This window comes from Heloderma suspectum, chromosome 3 (genome assembly GCF_057233095.1).
Source record: "Heloderma suspectum isolate Gila_16-S chromosome 3, 16-S_ref, whole genome shotgun sequence".
NCBI lineage: Eukaryota > Metazoa > Chordata > Lepidosauria > Squamata > Helodermatidae > Heloderma > Heloderma suspectum.
This window is the reverse complement of record NC_139460.1, coordinates 116,157,535-116,177,852: the sequence shown is the minus strand read 5'-3', so window position 1 is coordinate 116,177,852 and position 20,318 is coordinate 116,157,535.

Genomic DNA, 20,318 nt, shown 5'->3' with positions numbered 1-20,318 from the left:
CCATTTTTTGGTGTGCCTGGTTCTGAAGGGTTTTTTTTTTTTCCTGAGGAGATTCTGAGAGAGTTTTGTGAAGAGATTCTAGGGGAGAACTGGATAGAAGAGAGAGAAAAGAAACTGAAGGAATCACAGAGAGAGCCTTAAAAAAAAAAAAACTATTCCAATTCCAAAAAGACTATGAAGGAGAGGACAGGATCCTTCTGCCCTCACACACTGTCCAGGAGCAGCTTCAGTCACAGTCAGGGAGTGACAGAACCTGAGGCTAGAGCTGTATCCTGCCCCAGGACTGTATAGCCAGAGACAGATTTGAGTGACTCTAATCACTCACTGATACAGAAGCAATTTATGGGACTCCATCCCCTCCTGTATATACCTTCCCCCATGTCTGGCTTGCCTAGGTGTGGGGAGGACATTGTGAGTGGGGGGAGGGGAAGAGAGGCTAGTGGGCCTGAAAGTGTGCAGCTGCACACAATTTGTGTGGGCAGAGGGGCAGGGCTTACAGGGCAACATTAGCCTGTGGAGCACCTCCTTTGGCCTCTTTGGATTTTTGGCTCCCTTCCTGTTTGTAATCACTTTGGGCTTTGCTGGTTGCTTTTGGGGGCTGAGTAGGAATTTTGGATCTATTGTCTGATTGGCTGTGGGCAATAAGTCTCTTTGCCTACTCTACACTGTAAACAGAAGTGAGTGAGTTGTTCATGTTTTGAGGCCAATTTGGTTGATTGGTTGGTTTGTTAGGTTGAGTCGGTCACATCTGATTGGCAAATAGGCGCGGACTTATTTAGTTGGGGTTAAGTGAGCATCCAGAGGCACCTTTATGGTGATAGGCGATGCCTGAGGCTTCTCACTCAGGGCTTTGAGACCCAGTGGGAGATATGTATTGCCTTGGAGGCTAACTCACCTCACCTGCTTGGAGTTTTGCAGCCCTGGGAGGGGGTGACATGAGAAGGCCTGCCAACACTTGGATGGTGTAAACCTGATGGTTGGTGATCCTACAGATGCTGCTCAGCAAGCCTAGGATGTCTCACCCAATACACTGACAGGCTAGTTGCCTGTATAGTTTAGTACCTTGCACTGCTTCCCATCTGCAGATCTACCTAAATAAATGTGGCCCAAGTTTATACCAATTACATTTGTGTCTCATCTCTTTATTTCGCCCCCCTTTCACTCACAATGCTGTTTAGACTTAACTTAATGTATCTATCTATCTACTTATCTAATCTGACTTCCTCTCTTTTCCCCACCTTGTTAAATAAATCCTTGCTCTTGTGGTTTTTCTGTTCTATGAAATTGTCCACTGCTTTCCCCCACTCCTATGTCTAGGCACATTACCATAAAAAAGGACAAAAGAGGTCAGTGATTTGTGTAACTTTTTCATATGCTAATATATAAGTGTAGATGCACATTTATCAACAATTATCCTCATTTAAATAAAATACTTCACCACACTGGGAAGACTGCAATGTATGTTCCTGCTCAGTCTGCTGTCTAGGTTGATGGGCAACTTCAAGACCCCCTGCTCGACCTTCTTCATATGGTGTTTTATCTATAAACTGGAATTGGACTGCTCAGCTTTTTCAGAAAGAGTACTGACCTCTGTAAAGTAGGACACATGGCCACCTTACCTACATCCTATCAGGAAATATGGTACTACTGGGCTAGAGGTGCCACATACTATTTCCATGTGTGTGTGTGTGGTCATTTTGCCCCTCATCCATTCCACCATAATTTGCCTCAAGGTCACATACTAGTTTCTGTCTGTCTCTGTCTCACACACACACACACACACACACCCCCATCCGAAAAGTTTGCCGCTGGAGAAAGCAAGCTTACATCAACAGTCCTCTTTAACTGATGCTAAAATGCCCTTATGCAAATAATAGAAACCCAGAATAATTTAGAATACTCCAGTCTAATTGGGATAAACGTGTCTTATGGAAACCATGAGCCATTACTGGGTATGCATATATCATATCACAACCTACCCTGAGTTTAAAGATGAATTTGCCATGTAGTATGGCAAGGCTGCTACTTGATGAAAAGTTTGTGCTAATAGAAATACTGGTGTATTCCATTGGCCATGCTCTTTAACATATTTTATTGTTTTACTGAACAATACTTTTTCACGGCTGGCCTGTTCACTTGATAGTGGTCTATTTACTCTCACAGTTTCCAAAGTAAACCACCTGGAATGTTTCTGGTCTAACATCAGTGTACATCATCCTTCTCCAGACTGTGTTGGAGTACAACTCCGATCATTCCCAGTCAGAATGGGCCACTCCAATGTGAGCTGGGAATGATGAGGATTATAGCCCAACACATATGGAGGGCACCAGGTTAAAGAAGTACATGGTGTTTTATAGAATAAAATGAGCACTAAATAAATAAGACAAGCCCCTTACTTGAAGTGTTTATAATCTAGATTTCTAAAGTAGAGTTCATGTAAGAAAACATCCCAATGGATTTTGCCCTTCGTCATTTTGGCCAATTCATTCAAGCATTTAAAATAAATCTATACAAATACTTTTGCCTGGCATGGGGCCCTCCAGATTAGCCCACCACTCCCCTCAAAAGACGACGATAGGTGAACATTTTAATGCCTCCATGTCACTGCAACAAACGTTAACTTCATCTGTATGCATTTCACAGACATATAGCAAAGTTCTGAGTCACAGAGAGAAATGTCACAACCCACACAAGCCTAAATAGAATGCCAAGTGTCAAGAATGACTTGTTTTATTTATGGCCGCAGCCCACCTCTGATAAAAAGCAAAGAGGAAGCCCTGATGGTACTACAAGAATTATGAGGCTCATAGAAATAAGTCATTTGCTAGATGGCTTTAGGTTTAGGTTTTAAAAATTTATTTCAGTTTCAAAGTAGGTGTACATCAGAGTCCATTTGTTTTGATTTTTATTGCTGTGAATCATAATTCCAAAATATTTTATTTTATTTCAACATTCACATTTTCTTACATACTGATTACCCTTGCAAGAGATGAAGCTAGTTTGCAATCTATTAAGCAATTCGACATTGTTTATTACATTGCAAAATACTTTTGTCACAGAAGGAATGTATGTTTTTAGTCTTCTTTGCAAGAAGAGTTTCAAACCAGGCAAGCCATTTACTAGTAAGTAGTTGCATAAACAAAGCAGCATTCACTTAATACAGCATTTGGGCAAAGGATGAATGGCACTCTATAGCTATAATGTAAAGGGTAATTTTGCTCCCATTCCTTAGAAGTGATAACTAGGGATCGATGAATCTGTCAGTTTTGCTTTCTCTGGATTTTGATGGTTTAAATCTTAAGTTCTTTCTCCCCCAAATATGAAGAACTTTGCAAGTGTTGGTAAATTAGCAAAAACGAATCGAAACAAAATTCTCACCCATTTGCTCCAGCCAAATTCAATAGGTACATGGTGAGAACCATGTTGTTCCTGCATGCCATATAGTTAGGGATGGGTGAACCCACCCTTGCCTGGTATCAGAGGGTGCCCACTGAAGCACCGCCCTGGCTCAAGCCCCCCTGGACCTGTGCTCGAGCCCCCATGAGGTTGGCAAGCCACCCACACTCACCCTGGGCTCCGTCTGTGAGCACCCGCCATTTTGCCGAGGTTTTCTTTATGGAAAAAGAAGAGCTAATTAAAAATGCACATATTTAAATATGCACACATCCAGGCTGGGAAAACTTGATTAATCCAAATTAGAGGCATAATACATCTGAAAAACAGGTGGCTAATTCAGTACCACAAATGTGCTTGAATACACAGGGATTTAAAGCCAGACTTTTAAGAGCTAAGCATTCAAATCATAGAATCATAGAACAGTAGGGTTGGAAGGGGACTATGAGACCATTGAGTCCAACCCCCTGCTCGGTCCAGGAATCCAAGTCAGAGCATCCCTGACAGATGGCTGCCCAGCCTCGTCTTGAACGCCTCCAGTGTGGGAGAGCCCACTACCTCCCTAAGTAATTGGTCCCATTGTTGTATTGCTCTAACAGTCAGGAAGTTTTTCCTGATGTTCAGCTGGAATCTGGCTTCCTGTAACTTGACCCCATTATTCTGTGTCCTGCACTCTGGGATGATCGAGAAGAGATCATGGCCTTCCTCCCTGTGACAACCTTTCGAGTACTTGAAGAGCGCTATCATATCTCCCCTAGGGTTGGCGGAGAATTTCTCCACGAATCTTCGGGAGGCCGAGCACCGATGCATTCGGCCCCCCAAAAGTGTTGGGGAAATTCTCCACCAGCCCCCCGCCCCCCCGCCGGGATGGGACTTACCTTCGGCGAATGTCCCTCTCGGTGGTGGGTCCTGGCGGCGGTTCGGCAGCGTTTCGTCGGGGGTGGCGGCCGGTCTCCCAACCGGCTGCCACCGCCGCCATTGCAAAAAAAAAAGTAAAAAAACAAACAAACAACACCCGTGATAGGCTACGTAACGATTTACGTAGCCTATCACGGCTAGATTTCCAAAGTCAGCCGTGATAGGCTACGTAAATCGTCACGTAGCCTATCATGGCTGACTTTGAAAAAAAAAAGCGTGTATTCCTTATTTTGGCATGTCTAGTCTACGTAAAGATTTACGTAGACTACGGCGAAAATAAGAGAACGCAATTTGCGTTGCCCTTATTTTTCGCCGTAGTCTACATAAATATTTATGTAGACTAGATGTGCCAAAATAAGGAACGCAAATGGCAGTCCCCATGGGAGCCGCCATTTGCGTACGCGCTTTTTTTTTTTTTCCAAAGTCACCCGTGATGGGCTACATGACGATTTACATAGCCTATCATGGCTGACTTTGGAAATCTAGCCGTGATAGGCTACATAAATCGTCACATAGCCTATCACGTGTGTGTGTGTGTGTGTGTGTTTATACTTTTTTTTTTCGCGGCCGGGTAGATGGGGTGCTCCTACCCAGCCTGAATTTCGCCAGCGAGGGATGGGGTGCTTCCCCCCCAGCCTGAATTTCGGCCGGGTGAGGCGGGGCGCCTCCCCCCCCTCGCCTGAACTTCGGGGGGAGAACCGAAGCGCCTCCCCCCCACCGCGAAGCAAGCTGCGGGACAAGGTAAGTCCCTTTCATCCATCCCTAAATTCTCCCCTCAATCTTCTCTTCTCAAGGCTAAACATGCCCAGTTCTTTCAGTCTCTCCTCACAGGGCTTTGTTTCCAGTCCCCTGATCATCTTCATTGCCCTTCTCTGGGCCTGGTTGGACGAATCTGCCAGTTTTGGTTTCTTCTACATTCATTTTAAAAAAAAATAAATCACATTTTCTTTCCATCTCAGATATGAAGAAATTTGCAGATTTGGGTAAATTCTTATCAAAACCTGAAGAAATTCTCACTCATCCCTAGATGAGGAACTAAGAGGAGTTGGACTATTTGCTGTGCTTAGGCAGCTCACTAATCAGGGATGTGTGTGGCTGTGCCTTTTAAACATTATTTAAACATACTGGGTTTCAGTGATGGTTGGTGGGGCTGGTGGCAGGACAGCTAATGGTAGGTGGAGCCAGGAGTGGGTGAAGCTAGAGGCATCCTGGAAGAAGGCATGCTTAGCTAACTGGAACACTGAATAGAAGCACTCCACAATGCAATAAGTGTTCCAGGGCCCATTTTTCCAAGAATATATTGCCTTCGCTTCCTCCTCCCTGGAAAAAAAAAAATCAATTAAGGGTGCAATCCTATGCATTTTTAGACAGAAAAAAGTCCTACAAGTCCCAGCATTCCCCTGCCACCTATCCTAGCTGGGGAATGCTGGGAGTTGTAGGACTTTTTTTCTGTCTAAAAATGCATAGAATTGCACCTTTAGGCCACAATCAAATAAATAATCTGTTTGGGGTTATTATAATCTGCATTTCTTGTGTCTTCTTTATAACTCATAATGACAGCAGTAGTTTTGAACAGTGGAAGCCACCTTAGATTGGGTCAAACAAATTGGTCCTTCTTGTCCTTGTCTGACTGGCATTGGCTCTCTGAGGTCTCAGGCTCAGGGTTTTTTTCTAGCGCTGCTACCTCAATGATTTCTTGGTTTCATTATGATGTGCAAATCAGCAAACCCCGTGCTTGTTTTCCAAACCCCACCTCGAAGCTCATCTCAGCTGTGTCCATAATATCATATTGAAAGCTTTTGGGGGAGGGGACAGAAATCTTTTTCTAAATGTACACATAAATTGTGTACATTTTGGCCAACTTTGACACTCAGATGAACAGTCCCCTTTACAATGGTACCAGGCATATTACTAGTGTCCATCCTAATCCCCACCAAGGCTGTCTGAGGAAGGTTAGGATGGAGCAGCAAAGCCTCTGTACTGGTGAAGAGGAGCTGCACCAGCATGGCAGCCCAACTGCCCTAGACACGCACGGAAGGCTCTGTGGGTGTAGGAGAACTGCCGCTGGTCTTTCCACAGGGGATGGGGCTAAATTGGGAAATTCTGAGGTTGGTTCAGGCTGCCTTGGATCCACCAGATCCAATGTTTCCTTGATCTCTGGGCATAACTCTAGTTCGGGCCTCATATCTACACCACTTTGAACTGGGATAGGTATTTCTCCTCCCATTGGAAACAATGTGAGGAAAAATAAAGATCTTTTTAAAAAAAATCTGCCAGGAAAGAAAGAGGAAAGAAAAACCCCTGTGCTTCCTGCCCTGGCTGGAGTGAGCCAGCAGGAAATTGGAAATGGTGGAGCACCCACCACCTAACTCCCTATCCCCAGCCTCTTCAGGTTGCTTTCTTAGTCAGTGAACCTGATCCTCTGAAATTCAGCTGGAAGATATCTTTTGTGCTTAACATTAGCGTCATTGGAAGGGCTGTATAACAGAGAAACCAATAGGAATGAATACCCACATTATCTGAACCTCTTTCCTGTAGAAATATGTTTTGTAGGAGCACAATAAATTCCTGCAAATTCTTATGTGATTATGTTTTATTGCATTTTAAGATTTAAAAAAGGCACTGCAATCATTTTTTTTCCCATAGAATTCTGGCAAGTGATGAATATAAAAATAATAAAATATGCAAAGTGATAATGTCACCACGTTTGACTTATCTTGCATGAAAAGGTCAGATTTAGAGTATTTTAGAAGATTCAAATGAAGTCCCAATGTATATAGGGTATATAATTCATTGGTGACTTGGTCATACCGAAAGGTTACTGGTTCACAAGATAAAAAAAAAAAAACCCAGTCTCTGCCTCTTTGACAAAAGACTGCATTTTATTACAAACAATATTCTTCTAGTATGGGTGTCTATATATTCCATATTCTATGTTATGTGAATAAGGAATAATTTCATAGACATAGTGCCTGTTCAGATGCACATGAGGGGAGGGTGGTTAGGATAACTATGGAGGGAGTCGTTTAGCGAAACAATGATGCTCATGCATTTCACACAACCGGGAACCAACCACGCTGCTGCATCCCATGGTTCCGCTAACCATCACCCCTCCATGGTTACCTGATGTGGTCACCAAGCATCCTGTCGTCCTCTGAAGCATGAAAGGCTCTTGGCAGCCACACAACCATACAGAAAGTCTGTGGCAGCTGGAGTGTCACCCACAGCGGCAGATGCTCTAGCTGGAGAACTCTATGGTCATGGCCTGGATGTCCTCCAAGCCTGTTTTAACCACTGGGGAGCCTGCCACTGCCAGACAACACAGTAAGCCTCCTAGAGGCCCCTTAAGCCTTTTTCAGGGGCGTGGTTAGTGGGGGTGGCTTACTAACCATGTGGAACATGGTTTTCTCCCCCCATACAGCATACTAAGCTACCATGGTTAGCAAAAAAATCCTAAACATCATGGCTTAGCATGACATCTGAACAGGGCCATAGTAATGTTCAGCAAAATTCTGACATGACCATTCTGGGTCCTGAAGCATCCAAGTTCACAATACAAAAGAAATGTCTGGAACCTTTCAGGCTCAGCTAAGTGATGATAATGATGATGTGATAATTTTTTTAAGGCAGGGGTTAATTTGCAAAACAAGCAACAAACAACTTACTTGATTAGAACTTGTTAGACAAAAAACAACTTGCTTGATTCCAGTTATCTTGAATTCTGTACTTATTCAGCACATGTCAAAATATATCTCTCTGGAGCTCAACATGTTCAGTCCTATAGTTGCATTGTTTATCTCATTCTTCCAAAAAGCTAAATATTTATTTGCTATATCTGTCAATTATTGCTAACTGTCCTAGAAATACCCAAATATCTCAAGCTTTCTGAAGGAGAGGCAATTAAACATTTGAATCCAAGCACTTTTCTTTTATGAAATACATCGAATAAGACAGTTGTTGTTACTGGCACTGTAAATCTGCTGATGGGTAATCATATTAATTCTCTTGTGGTGAATATATATGTAACACACAAGCACACATATGATAATCATCATCAATAAAATGCAATATGTCAAATTAAGATGACAAAATACACAATCACATTAATGAGCATCAGCCTGTCTGCATGGTTTGAGATTTGGGAGAAGTAAATCACCACAAATGATGAGTACAGCTTTTAAATATACTTTATGGTAGCAGTAACCCATGACTGCCATTAAACACAGTGAGTGCAGGAGAGGAATTGATGAATACCAAAGCGCAATACCGCCTCATACCACCAATAATGATGCAAAGGTTAATGTGGCTTAAAAGGTTAAACCAGACATTAAAAACAGGAATCTAAAGGTATTTTACAATATTCAAATCCTTGCAGGTATAATAGGAGAGACTGTGTCAAAGGGTTAGAACCAACATTTCTTCATTAAATCAAGCTGAAGATTGAGACACAGGGGGATTATTATCTATGTTCTCTTTAACAAAGGATGTTCTTCTTATTTAAGGGAAAGAATGTTGCTGACTATCAAAGGATTGGTTTCTTCTTCGCCTTCTCCTTTCTCTTCCAGGAGTAAGATTCTTAATACTGCATTCAGTTCTGCATCAACTATGGTTAAGAAGAAAAGCCATTTTTGAATATGTTCATTCATTTCAGGTTAAACAATGATAAATATCTTGTTTGAGGATCCCTTGGGTTTATACCCAAGTTGTTTTCATTCACACCAGAAGGTTTTACACATCATTACAGACTGGTGCCATACAAAGCTTTCTGAAAATAGGATTCAGCACTAGGGCCTCAGTGACAATACAAGAGACACTTCTAGCATTTTCCTACGTGTCTGGCATACGATTTAGCTGCTGAGCACTTCAGCTTTTCCAGCTAAACCCTAACAGACTGTGGTTCCATTCACATGCAGCAGCAGCAGCAGCAGCAGCAGCAGCACAGGGGCTGCTTCCCAGGGTGCAATCCCAGGCCACATCAGAGTCCGTAAGAATGTGGGCAGAGCCAATCCCATGGTTCCCTCTCACTTGGCTCTTGTCCTCTGCCTCCCATCTCTGACACACTCTCCCTACAGAAACAAAGCCTCAGTCAGTATGTGTAATGAATTGCTGAATACTCCTCCTGCGTTAGCTTTGTTGACAGGAAGTGCCTTCTATTGAGTCAGATCATTGGACCATTTGCTCAGTATTATCTGAACTGACTGGCTGCTGCTAGGAGTCTTTCCCAGCCTTACTCAGAGATGCCAGGATCTGAACCTGGGACTTTTGTATGCAAAGCATGTGTTCTACCAGCCTTGTAAAATAACCCTACAAATATACTAGTCTGCAAATAACAAAGAAACAACCCTAGCCTACTAAAAAGATAGTAGCCTGCATTTCCATGTTAGCCATGACAAGAAGAAGCCCACCCCACCCCACCCCACCTCACCCCATGACATCCATCATGAAAACAGAGGCTTCTGGCCTGTTACAGGCTAGGGGGAAAATGCCTTTTATCTACTCAACAGATTAGCAGAAGAGGGATGGAGCTATTCACCCCTCTTCCATCAGCTCATTTCCCTTACGCTGCAGTTCACATGGAAAGCAGGCAGGCTGGTGGAGAAGTAAAGGGAGAATCCATCCCTCCTCCGCCAGCCTGCTCACTCATCTGCATATAATTCCTGGTCTGCTATGGTCCCTTCCAATTTTATCATTCTATGTGGATGGTATTGGTTGCCACTTGAATACTTGTAACTTGGTATAGTAGCTTCAGTTGCATGGTAGCTTCAGTTGTATAGACTCCTTGTGTCTATTCCAGCAAACAGACAAATCTGGGACTTAGGTCCACCACTCTGTTACTGAAAACCATCCAGTTCCATGGTGTGGTGAAGCTGGAACTGGCCACAGCATAGGATATCAGGCCAAATACATATTGGCTAAATACGCTGTAATTTCCTGACATTTGGGGGCTTGAGCGGACATGGAATGTCCTTAACACTACATGTGAAGCCAAAAGGTTTCTTGTTTGTTGAGTATATGTTCATGTTGTTGCCAGGTAGTGGTCAAAAGACAAAAGTATTTCTTTAGAAAAGTTAGAACTGAAAAGTTCCTTCCCATCTCTGCACGAGATTGCAATTAAAAAAAAAATCTGTACGGAAATTTGTTTGAATTAACATAAGCATTTTGTGCACATTTTAAAAATATTAACTTTTGCACCAATGCACCCATTAACTAAACATGTTTGTGAACATTTTAAATGTATGCATTTTTATTTGCACATTTTTTGAATCCTGTTGAACACTTTTTTCTTTTGTGGAATGCACTGCAAGCTTGGAAATGTATGGATTTCTGTATGCAAATTGAATTTGGGTCTGCGTTCAGGTTTGGTAGGTATACATTTGGTAGATCCATTTTAAAAAGGCGATGATGGAGCAAATTTCTCACATATCCTTATGTTACAGTGGCACTTTCTGATCGACCGTACTTTGTATGATTAGTGACAACCTTTTTGTTCCAGGCAGCATTTACAGGATGATGCAGGTTTCTAATTTGCTGCTGTTTGCTTTTGAGTTTCTATTGCTATCTGGGTTTTTTTGTTGTTGTTGCTTGTTTAAATACCTGAATTTGTAGTATTTATTAGTAATTACTGAGTGTTTTAATTCTGCTTTTATTTTGTAATGTATTTTATTTTTCATTTGTTACCCACCTCTGATGCTTTTTTTTTTTTTTTTTAGAATATTGAGATAACAGAAATTGAACAGACTTTTGCATATGCTTCTCTAGGAAGAGCCAGTTTCATCAAGTTACAGTATATAATTAAAATTATTTAATTAATAATATAATTATTTAATCATAACAATTAAATAATAACTCCTAAGTGGTACAGGATAGCATAATTGGGAAGCAGCTTCCCAGGCATGGAAATTGAGCTTCTGTGAGGAGAAGTAAGGGAGCAATCCTATCGCCGCTAAACATCGGCTAGACGGCCATAGGATATCTTGTTTTCTGGGAACCAACTTCGGAGCCTGTGCTCCGAGGTCGGTTCCTGGAGAACTGACCTCCCCCCACTTCTGCGCTGCCTTGGAGGCAGTGCGGAACTGCAGCCCCGTCCTCCGCACTCGCAAGAGGAGTGCGGAGTGGCTGGAAAGCAGCATGGCTCGGGGCGTTCCAGGGCGGGGAGGGCGGAAATGCCTGTACAACACATCCAATGTGTCATACAGCAGCCTCCTTCCCCACTCTGCCCTCCTGCGTCTAGACAGCTGCAATCGGCTGTCTAGCTGAAAATGCAGGTCAGGAGGAGTGCGGAGGGAACAATCCTCTCCATGCTTCTCCTGCCCTGCATTGGATAGGTGGTTGCCTCCGAGTTCAGAGGCGGCCACCTATCTGGATAACTAGAGAAATGAGATTATAGGACAAAGTGATTTTATGATTTTGAAGAGCAGATAGGGGGAAAATAACAACACAAATACACGAAAAACTATATTAATATTCTATTTTTAAGATGGCTTCATTACTATCTTTTTAAAACATTCAGCTGTGTGGCTGTTTTCTACATTACATATCCAAATTTTAATTCCTTTTGTTAAAAAAACAACAACCAAAACAACAACAACAACGAGTCATGCTGCAGTACATCTGTAATCACCCACATCTCAATTAACATACCTGATATTCTTCCAAAATTAAATTCAAGTATCTTGGCATGTTATAAGTTGCTATCCCAATGGTACAGCAGATTCTTTTCTGACTCTGAATTCTGGTGAGCATATCTCTGAGTAACATAATGGATTATGTGGGGAACATTTGAAGGCTGTTAGGAATACTTTATCTGGAAAAGCCTTTAAACTATTGTTGAAGAACATGGATCTACACAAGCACTTTTTCTTCACTATATTTAACCTGTATAAAGCCAGCACATAATGGAAAGCGCAAAGCATTTATCTCTGTTTTTAAGCACTTTTAGTCTCTGGGGTAAAAGACTCCAGGGCTTGTTCTGTCATGCCAATGGATACCTCTTACTGGCAAACAATCTTGCAGATTTTTCACTGTTGGATTTTCCCTCTGTAATTCAGAAGGGCCCGCCAAATTATCAGCCACAGCATTTAACTAGTCTACTGAAAGAGAATGCTAATCAGGTCTTAGCCTCTGGCAGGCAATGCTACTGGGGAAGCAGTGTTCACAAAGTGAAGTAATTTGTGTCTCTGTACATCTCTGCACCATACAATATAGTATCCAGGCACTCAGTAGAGGAGGTCACATTGAACTAAGTTTCAGGAACTGAAGAATGCATGAGTATTATTCTTTACCCCACTTTTCATAGCCACTTCTTCCTTGTAAGGCTAATATGGTTGCTATTTTTTATCGCATGGTGTCTAAACCGATCTAGAAATAGACAATATTTTTGTCTATTTAGACAATTCCAATTAGACAATGAAATCAATAATTGCAATTAGACAATGGAATATTTTTCTTGGATCTGCTACCTAGTCTGAAATGATTATTCAGTTACTTCCATTATTGCTTGGAAGTAAATTGCCCTTATTTTGAGTATTTTGATGTATGTATATAACTTCCCATTGCCTTCTGTTACTCACATTTTAGTACATTTCAAGTAGGGAATAATTACTTCCAAACTACCCAGATAGTATCATCTAGATTCCAAGATATTTGGGTGGGGGAGTTTTTTCCCAATGTATCAGCAGAAGGATTACACATAATTTCTTGGAAGTAAGTCCTATTAAACTAAGGGGGGATTTACTTCCAAATAATCATAGGAGTAAGGAATTAATAATTAAGATTGAGTAGTATATCCATGATCCATTTTTCTAGATGCATCTCCTGAATTGCAATATTAAAACATGAGAACAAAACAAATTAAATAGCAGAATAAAAACTTGATAACCATCAGAAAGAGATAAAACTAGTTTAGCAGTACATTACATTAACATCAGACACCAAGATCCCAGATTTGGAGATCACAAATTATTTAAAACTATTTTGATGATGATGATGATGATGCTATTTAAAATTATAGGCAAAGGACTCTTTAACCCAGGGATGCAGAGCCTCTTTTTCCCCAAGGGCTAAATTCCATTTTGGATAAGCTCTTGGGGGCCACATTCCAGTGATGGGCAGGGCCAAATGGAGGGGGGCAAAGACAAAATGGGTGGGGCCAAATACAAAAAATACCCCTTAAAGCTATTACTACCAGTAGCTAAGTCTTAGGATAAGCATTAGAATGGGGAAAACCGTTCAAAAGCTGGGAAACCACCAAATGATTGTTGGTTGGGGAAAAGGGGTGGAGTCTTCTGCAGAACTGCAGAGAGCTGGATTGGGGAACCCCCAGAGGGTCAGATTTGGCCTCCAAGATTGAAGTTCTGCACCCCTGCTTTAACTCCCACCTTTTTAGTGAAACAGCAACAGAGCAACAGAGATACTGTCCAAGTCCTTACTTTCAGTATCTCAGCTGCTTGGTACCACATCCTCTGTCTTTCCTTGTGGGCAGGAGCAGTTGAGGAACTTAATAATAGGAAAGTTCTGTCAAAGTCTTTCTGAAAGAAAAAGGGGGATGATTAAAGAGCTATTTCTGTCATTTCAGTTTTGGAGAAAATGGCTGAGATGCATAATAATTGTGCTGGTGGCCACCAACCCCTCCATTCAAATGCCCTGGAAATGATGCTACATCATGACTGCTTGTCATTGTGAGGGGGCTTCTGAGGGAGAAGAACCTGCCAATAGGAGGCCATGAAGAGAAGCTCTGCTTGCGCATATTAAAGAACATATGTATGTGTGTATGTGTGTGTGAGGGATGGTAATTGTGTCTGCAAATAAGTCAGGCACCAAGGATCTCCAATATCACCGCCTCGTGCACTCCAAAAAATTATTTTAAAACAGATAGAAATCATCACACAGCTTCCATGGGGATAGCAACCTGCCCAATTTTTTCAGGGAGTGAAAGAAGGTCGCTCCCCTCTCCCCACACACGCATCATCTAAATGCACTTCTGCAAATATACCATTTGAAAATCACAGACTTTGTGTTCAGTTCTACATGTGTGTGGGAGGGGGTGGGGCGGGATGTCCTTGAGATCAAGGGCTATGCTTGGGAACAGGTGGAAAATTTGGGGGCACTGTGTTTGGCCCTCAGATCTCCAGCTCCCTGTTCCTAAATATACAGTTACTTTGTGGTGCAGTACATCAAAATCATCGTTATCACACCTTGATACCAGTGCAGTATTTTACTCTCTCTGTGCATCAGCTGTGCATTCCAGAAGCCACGTCGTGGCTGGCTGCCTTCAGTGCTCTAACATCACATTACATAATGTACTTTATTTAGCTGACAGTTGGCTGAGCTGATAAAAATATCTGCACTAATTTGGAAACATTTGCCTAACAGAAATCAGAAAGAATTGTATTGACACTTCTGCACAGCAAACAGCATAGAGACCCCTTCCTTTCTAACACCACTTGGACTTCAGTACTTGTTTGTTAAAATGCCATCATTCGTTCATGTGAGCAGGAATGTTCCCAAAATCATGCTGCAGACTTTGATGCTGTACATCTAGATGCCTATGAGTGGCGCTACCTTATGATGTGATTCAGGGGGCAGGGCTATGTGGTGTGGCCCCATTCCTACTCACGTGGTAAGTTTCACCACTTATTGTCACATGCCTGAATAGGGCTCTAGTGAAAGCAGTGTACAAAAATGGGAATTTTTAGGGAAATTTGCTTGCAGAAAGTGTGTACCAGGCAAAATTGCATACAAAACACATATATTAAGCAAAATGCAAATGAAATCGTATACAAAATTTCATGCGGACTTCTAAATAAATTGCATAATGATGTAGAAACAGCATGGAACACTCTTAAGGCTGAAACTATGAGATACTGAGATAAACCAAAATAGACAGATTCATCCATCTCTACTTCCAAGACCATAACTATGTGGAGAAATGGATGTGGGGGAACAAGATAGCCATATTGAGGACAGACTCCACATTATGGGACACATTTGAGTACTGCAAAAACCAGTGGCTTGCATCATGTCCATCTCTCTCCCATGGCAAAATCTAATGAGAGAGAACTTTTGTTGTGATGTCATCATGCTCTGAGTGTACCTGCACTCACTTCAGCTGATAAAGTGGAACACGGGTAGGGGAAATTGGAACTTGGTCAGGGCATATCACACATTCCTTTATTATACATTGCCATGAGAAAGAAGAGAAGACACAAAGGTTGCTTGACAATAGGTGTCAACTTGACTAAAAAGCTGAAATATAACAAAGCAAGCACTTGTATGTGACTTGAAGTAATGAGCTGCTTCGTTCCATATCAGAATATTTGTCCATCCAGCCCAGTCTTGTCTACACTGACTGACAGCAGCTCTCTAGGGTCTTAGGCAGAGGTCTGCCACATCACTTGCCACCTGATCCTTTTAACTATAGACAGGAACTTTTGCATACAATGCATCTGCCCATGACTATGACTTTAAAAACAAAACAAAAAGCCACAAACATGAACAGAAAGAATAAAACATGTCTACAATTCCAGGATTGTGGAAAGCAGCATTACAGTGCAATCCTATGTTTACTCAGAAGTAAGTCCCACTATGTTCAATGAGACTTACTCCAAAGTAAGTGTGCATAGAGATTGCAGCCTTAGTCTACTGTCTGTTCAAGTTTGGATTTTTGTATAAATTATGAATTACAGAGTTCTCTGTGCAACATTGACTAGAAATGCATATAAACACAAGTATTTGTCTACACTGATGTGAGTATGCCAATATATGTATTTTTTTTTTGTAAATTTTTAAAAGTCATCAAATTCCGTGGTCACTCACTTTGGGCTCATCTATGCTACTGTCCTACGATGCCAATGAAAAAAGATTAAGGGATTTTTTGTATAAGACATGAATATAAACACCCCCACAGAAGGGTTTCTGAAAAATCTCCATTCACACACACACACACACACACACACTGGGCAGGGGTGTGTGTACTGAGTGAAATACGGATGGAGTGTATCTATTTGAATCTTTAAAAATAGCATAAATAGCTCAGGAAGAGATGAAAAGCTTAACCTTCATCGTGACGTGATCAGGATCAGAAGGGGAAATCAGCTTGAATGGTGTACATAATGTTGGTGTCTTGCCCCTGCTTTGCTTTGTTTCATTGGACTAAAAAAAGTAGCTTTCTGCCTTGGGAACACTCTTCTCTTGTCTGTGCATAAAGTCAAGGTATCAAATTTTAAAAGCAGAAGCAACAAAAGCACTGTTCATTCAGATGACAGTGAGATCTCTTTCTCTTTTTTTCCCCAGGCTGGACGAAGCAGTAGAAGACATTATTGCCAAAGACTGGATTTTATCTGATGTACATACCCTGAAAGAAATGAAATTTTCCCCAGCCTAAGCTTTACTGAGAGGACAGCTCAGAGGGGGTGGAACACAGAAAAAGGAAACTGCTGCATGTTATTTCTTTTTTCTTCCTTTTTTTAACACTCATTTTTGCCTCCAAGGCACCTCCTGATATGATTAACAAACAGGAGCCACAGGCATCTGGATGTGATATTATCAGGGGATGAAAAGAAAGCAGAAAGGAAACTGCTGGAGTGAAATAAGGCCTTTTTGAATGGTTATTTTCTACCTGTTGTAATCTTTCAGGATCTCTGTAGACACTTTGTGGACTGATATATAGCATGTCAGATGGTTCCTTTCGCAAAGTCTTCCTGCACATTTCTATCCCTTTTTCGTTTTAAAATAGTTTTACACGTGACATAGTTTATTGCCAGCAGGATTCAGCAAGGCAAAGCAAGAAAACCAGAAGCCTTATTTCAGTTTGCTCGCACCAATGTTAGTGCTCAGGACCTCAGCCTTCAGTCAAGAGACATTCCCACTCCCAATTACTTTCTTCTGACACCACAATCCTAAGCACAGCTGGAAGAGAAACTAAGGTTTATTTGCATAAATAGAAAATCCTGCCCCACCACAGCAACTTCATTTGATGACCCCTGCATCATTTGATGAGTCCTCTACAGTGCTGAGATAAGAGCTTTTCCCTCTGTGGCAGGTGGGGAGGGACCAGGGGAGGAAACTGCTGGGCCAGTTGGAGAACCCCTGTGTTTCAAAGTTGGTGGATTGCACCTTATTGAATGAGACACTCTGTTTATACAAACTCTTAAGTTTTATTTAAACAAGAGGTTTTTCTACAGAGCTCTCTCTCTCCCCAGGCTAGAAGCGGTAGGTGCTGCCTATGACTACTTCCTGGCTTTTTCCAGGAAGAACAACCCATTCAGGCTGAACCTAGTAGTTTCTTCACCTTGTTACACCCTGGGGGACTTATCAGGCCCACAGACTGGAGATTCCTCATCCCTGCTCAACACCATTCTTTATCTCTCTCTCCCCCACTCCCTTCCCCCATGTAGCATTTAGGTTTTGAGCCAACAGTAGGTCCTACTGAACCCAGGATCAGGGGATTGTCAGCCTATGTGACACCTTCCAATGCCAGTCAAAGAAAGGGACTGCAAGAAGACTAGCCAGAATGGAAAAGAAGACTGCTAACAAAAATAAGCCAAAGGTGTCAGGTGATACTCCCTATCCTGGGATCAGTGACCCCTATATAGGCTTTCAGGTTAGGTTTGCTCACTAAATAGAGAAAGTTAAGGCCTCCACTCCTGCTGCTTTTATTGAGACCCATTTTCTGCTTTTCAGGCAATGCCAGATCCAGGTTTGGGGGAGTTTCCATGAACCCCACATCCTCCTCTTCACCACTGCCTTCACGCCTTCTCCCTGCTGACCAGAGCAAGATTGCTGATAGGGGAGTCAGCAAGCAGATGGCAGTTTCTGCCTTTCCTCTTTGCTATCGTCGCTGCTTGATCAGTCAGCCACCCTCTCACCCAGAAGGAGAGAGTGGGCGAGGGATCAGTGACAAGAATGAGAACAAGGAGTCTCTGCTCAGTTGCCTGATTCTCTCTCTGAGCTGCAAATCCCCACCAAGACCTAGAGGATCAGGGCAGGCAAGTGAGTAGGCAGCGGCAACTGCTGCTCCTTCTTGTCCTGTGTTTTATTGATCTGTAAGCCACGCCGGAAACCTTTTCATCTGAAGAGCGGGGCAAAAATGCTTAAAAAAAAATAAATTAAATAAAGTCTCCGTCTTGACTTGTCTCTGCTTGCTCCTCCACTGTCTTCCTCTAGGTCAAATAAAGGGGAACAGCAGGGGCTTTGGTTGGAGTCTTACAGCAGAAACGCATGTAACTGCTATGAACAGGATCCATAGGGGCAATCATAAACTCACGCTGGCAAGTGTGGCGATTCCACAAGCACAGTGCGTGAATGACAAAGGTTTGTATGGTGGCCGGTATGTATCTGGAATGATTGACAGGTGAGTGTGAGGCGGGGTTTGGCAGAGTGTGGGCAAGAATGACAGCTTGGCAAGTGGAAGAAAGCGGGAGTGACTGAGTGAGAATGGAATGCAGTGTGATTGGAGGAGAGCTTGTGCAGAAAAAGGTGGGGCGAGTGTAGGGTTGGCGGAGAATTTCTCCCCGAAACTTTGGGGGGCCGAGCGCCAACGTGTTCGGCCCCCCGAAGAAGTTTTGGGGAGAAATTCTCCGCACCCCCCCGCACCCCCCCCCAGGACAGGACTTACCTTTCCTGAATGTCCCTCCCGGCAGCGGGTCCCAGCAGCGGTTCGTCGGGTCTTCGTCAGGGGCGGGGGCGGCAGCCGATCTTTCGACCGGCTGCCGCCGCCACCATTCCAATAAAACTAAAAAAAACCCCACCCCCGTGATAGGCTACGTGACGATTAACGTAGTCTATCAAGGCTAGATTTGCAAAGTCAGCCGTGATAGGCTACGTAAATCGTCACGTAGCCTATCACGGATGACTTTAAAAAAAAAAAAAGCACGTACGGCTAATGGCGGCCCCCATAGAGAGCCGCCATTGACGTTCCTTATTTGGTCGCTGTAGTCTAAGTAAAGATTACGTAGACTATGGCAAAAATAAGGGCAACGCTATTTATTGCCCTTATTTTCCCTTATTTTCGCCGTAGTCTACATAAATCTTTACGTAGACTACAGAGACCAAATAAGGAACGCCAATGGCGGCTCCCTATGGGGGCCGCCATTTGCGTACGCGCTTTTTTTTTTTTTTAAGTCACCCGTGATCGGCTACGTGACGATTAACGTAGCCTATCATGGCTGACTTTGCAGATCTAGCCATGATAGGCTACATTAATCGTCACGTAGCCTATCACGGGGGTGGGTTTTTTTTTTAACTTTTAATTTCGCGGCCGGGCGAGGCGAGGCGCCTCCTCCCTGGCCTGAATTTCGGCCGGGCGAGGCGGGAAGCCTCCCCCCCGGCCTGAATTTCAGCCAGGCGAGGCGGGAAACCTCCCCCCCTGCCTGAACTTCGGGGGGAGAGCAGCGAAGCGCCTCCCCCCCACCGCGAAAAGCTGCGAGACCAGGTAAGTGACTTTCGTGCACTCCTAGGCGAGTGCTTCCAGAGGGCCAGATCAGTCTGGGAGGAAGGCAGATTAGGTACAGCTAGAGAAGCCTGAGATGAGATCGGGAGATAAGAGTATGGGATACAGCGTGTGTCAGAGAGTGTGAGAGGTTGCTTTGAACAGAGAGATAAAAGCAAGAGTTATATTCGGAAGTTTATAGTACTGAGTTACTTTAATCATCCCTGATATCCTTTCCTCATCCAAACCCAGTATTTTCTAATCCTGTTATATTAAATAAACCTCCTTTGTTTTCAATTTTAAAAGACAGTTTCCTTTTTAGTTGTTAGGAAGGGTTTTGTGGAATAACCCCCACGTGCTGGCTGCTTGATCTGTGCTACCAAAAAGAAAGAAAGCAGCTCTAAAAGGGTTATTGGTGGCAGCAATTGAGAGAGTGGTGAAGCATCACAATACACAACCAGCGAGTTGTGGGTGAGAGCCTAAAACTGGCAGTGTGAGGAGAGACACTGACCAAAGCACCTGACCTGGTGACCAGAAGAGGATCATGAGGTGGTTAAAAAGAAAGGCCTCAGGTCCTCAC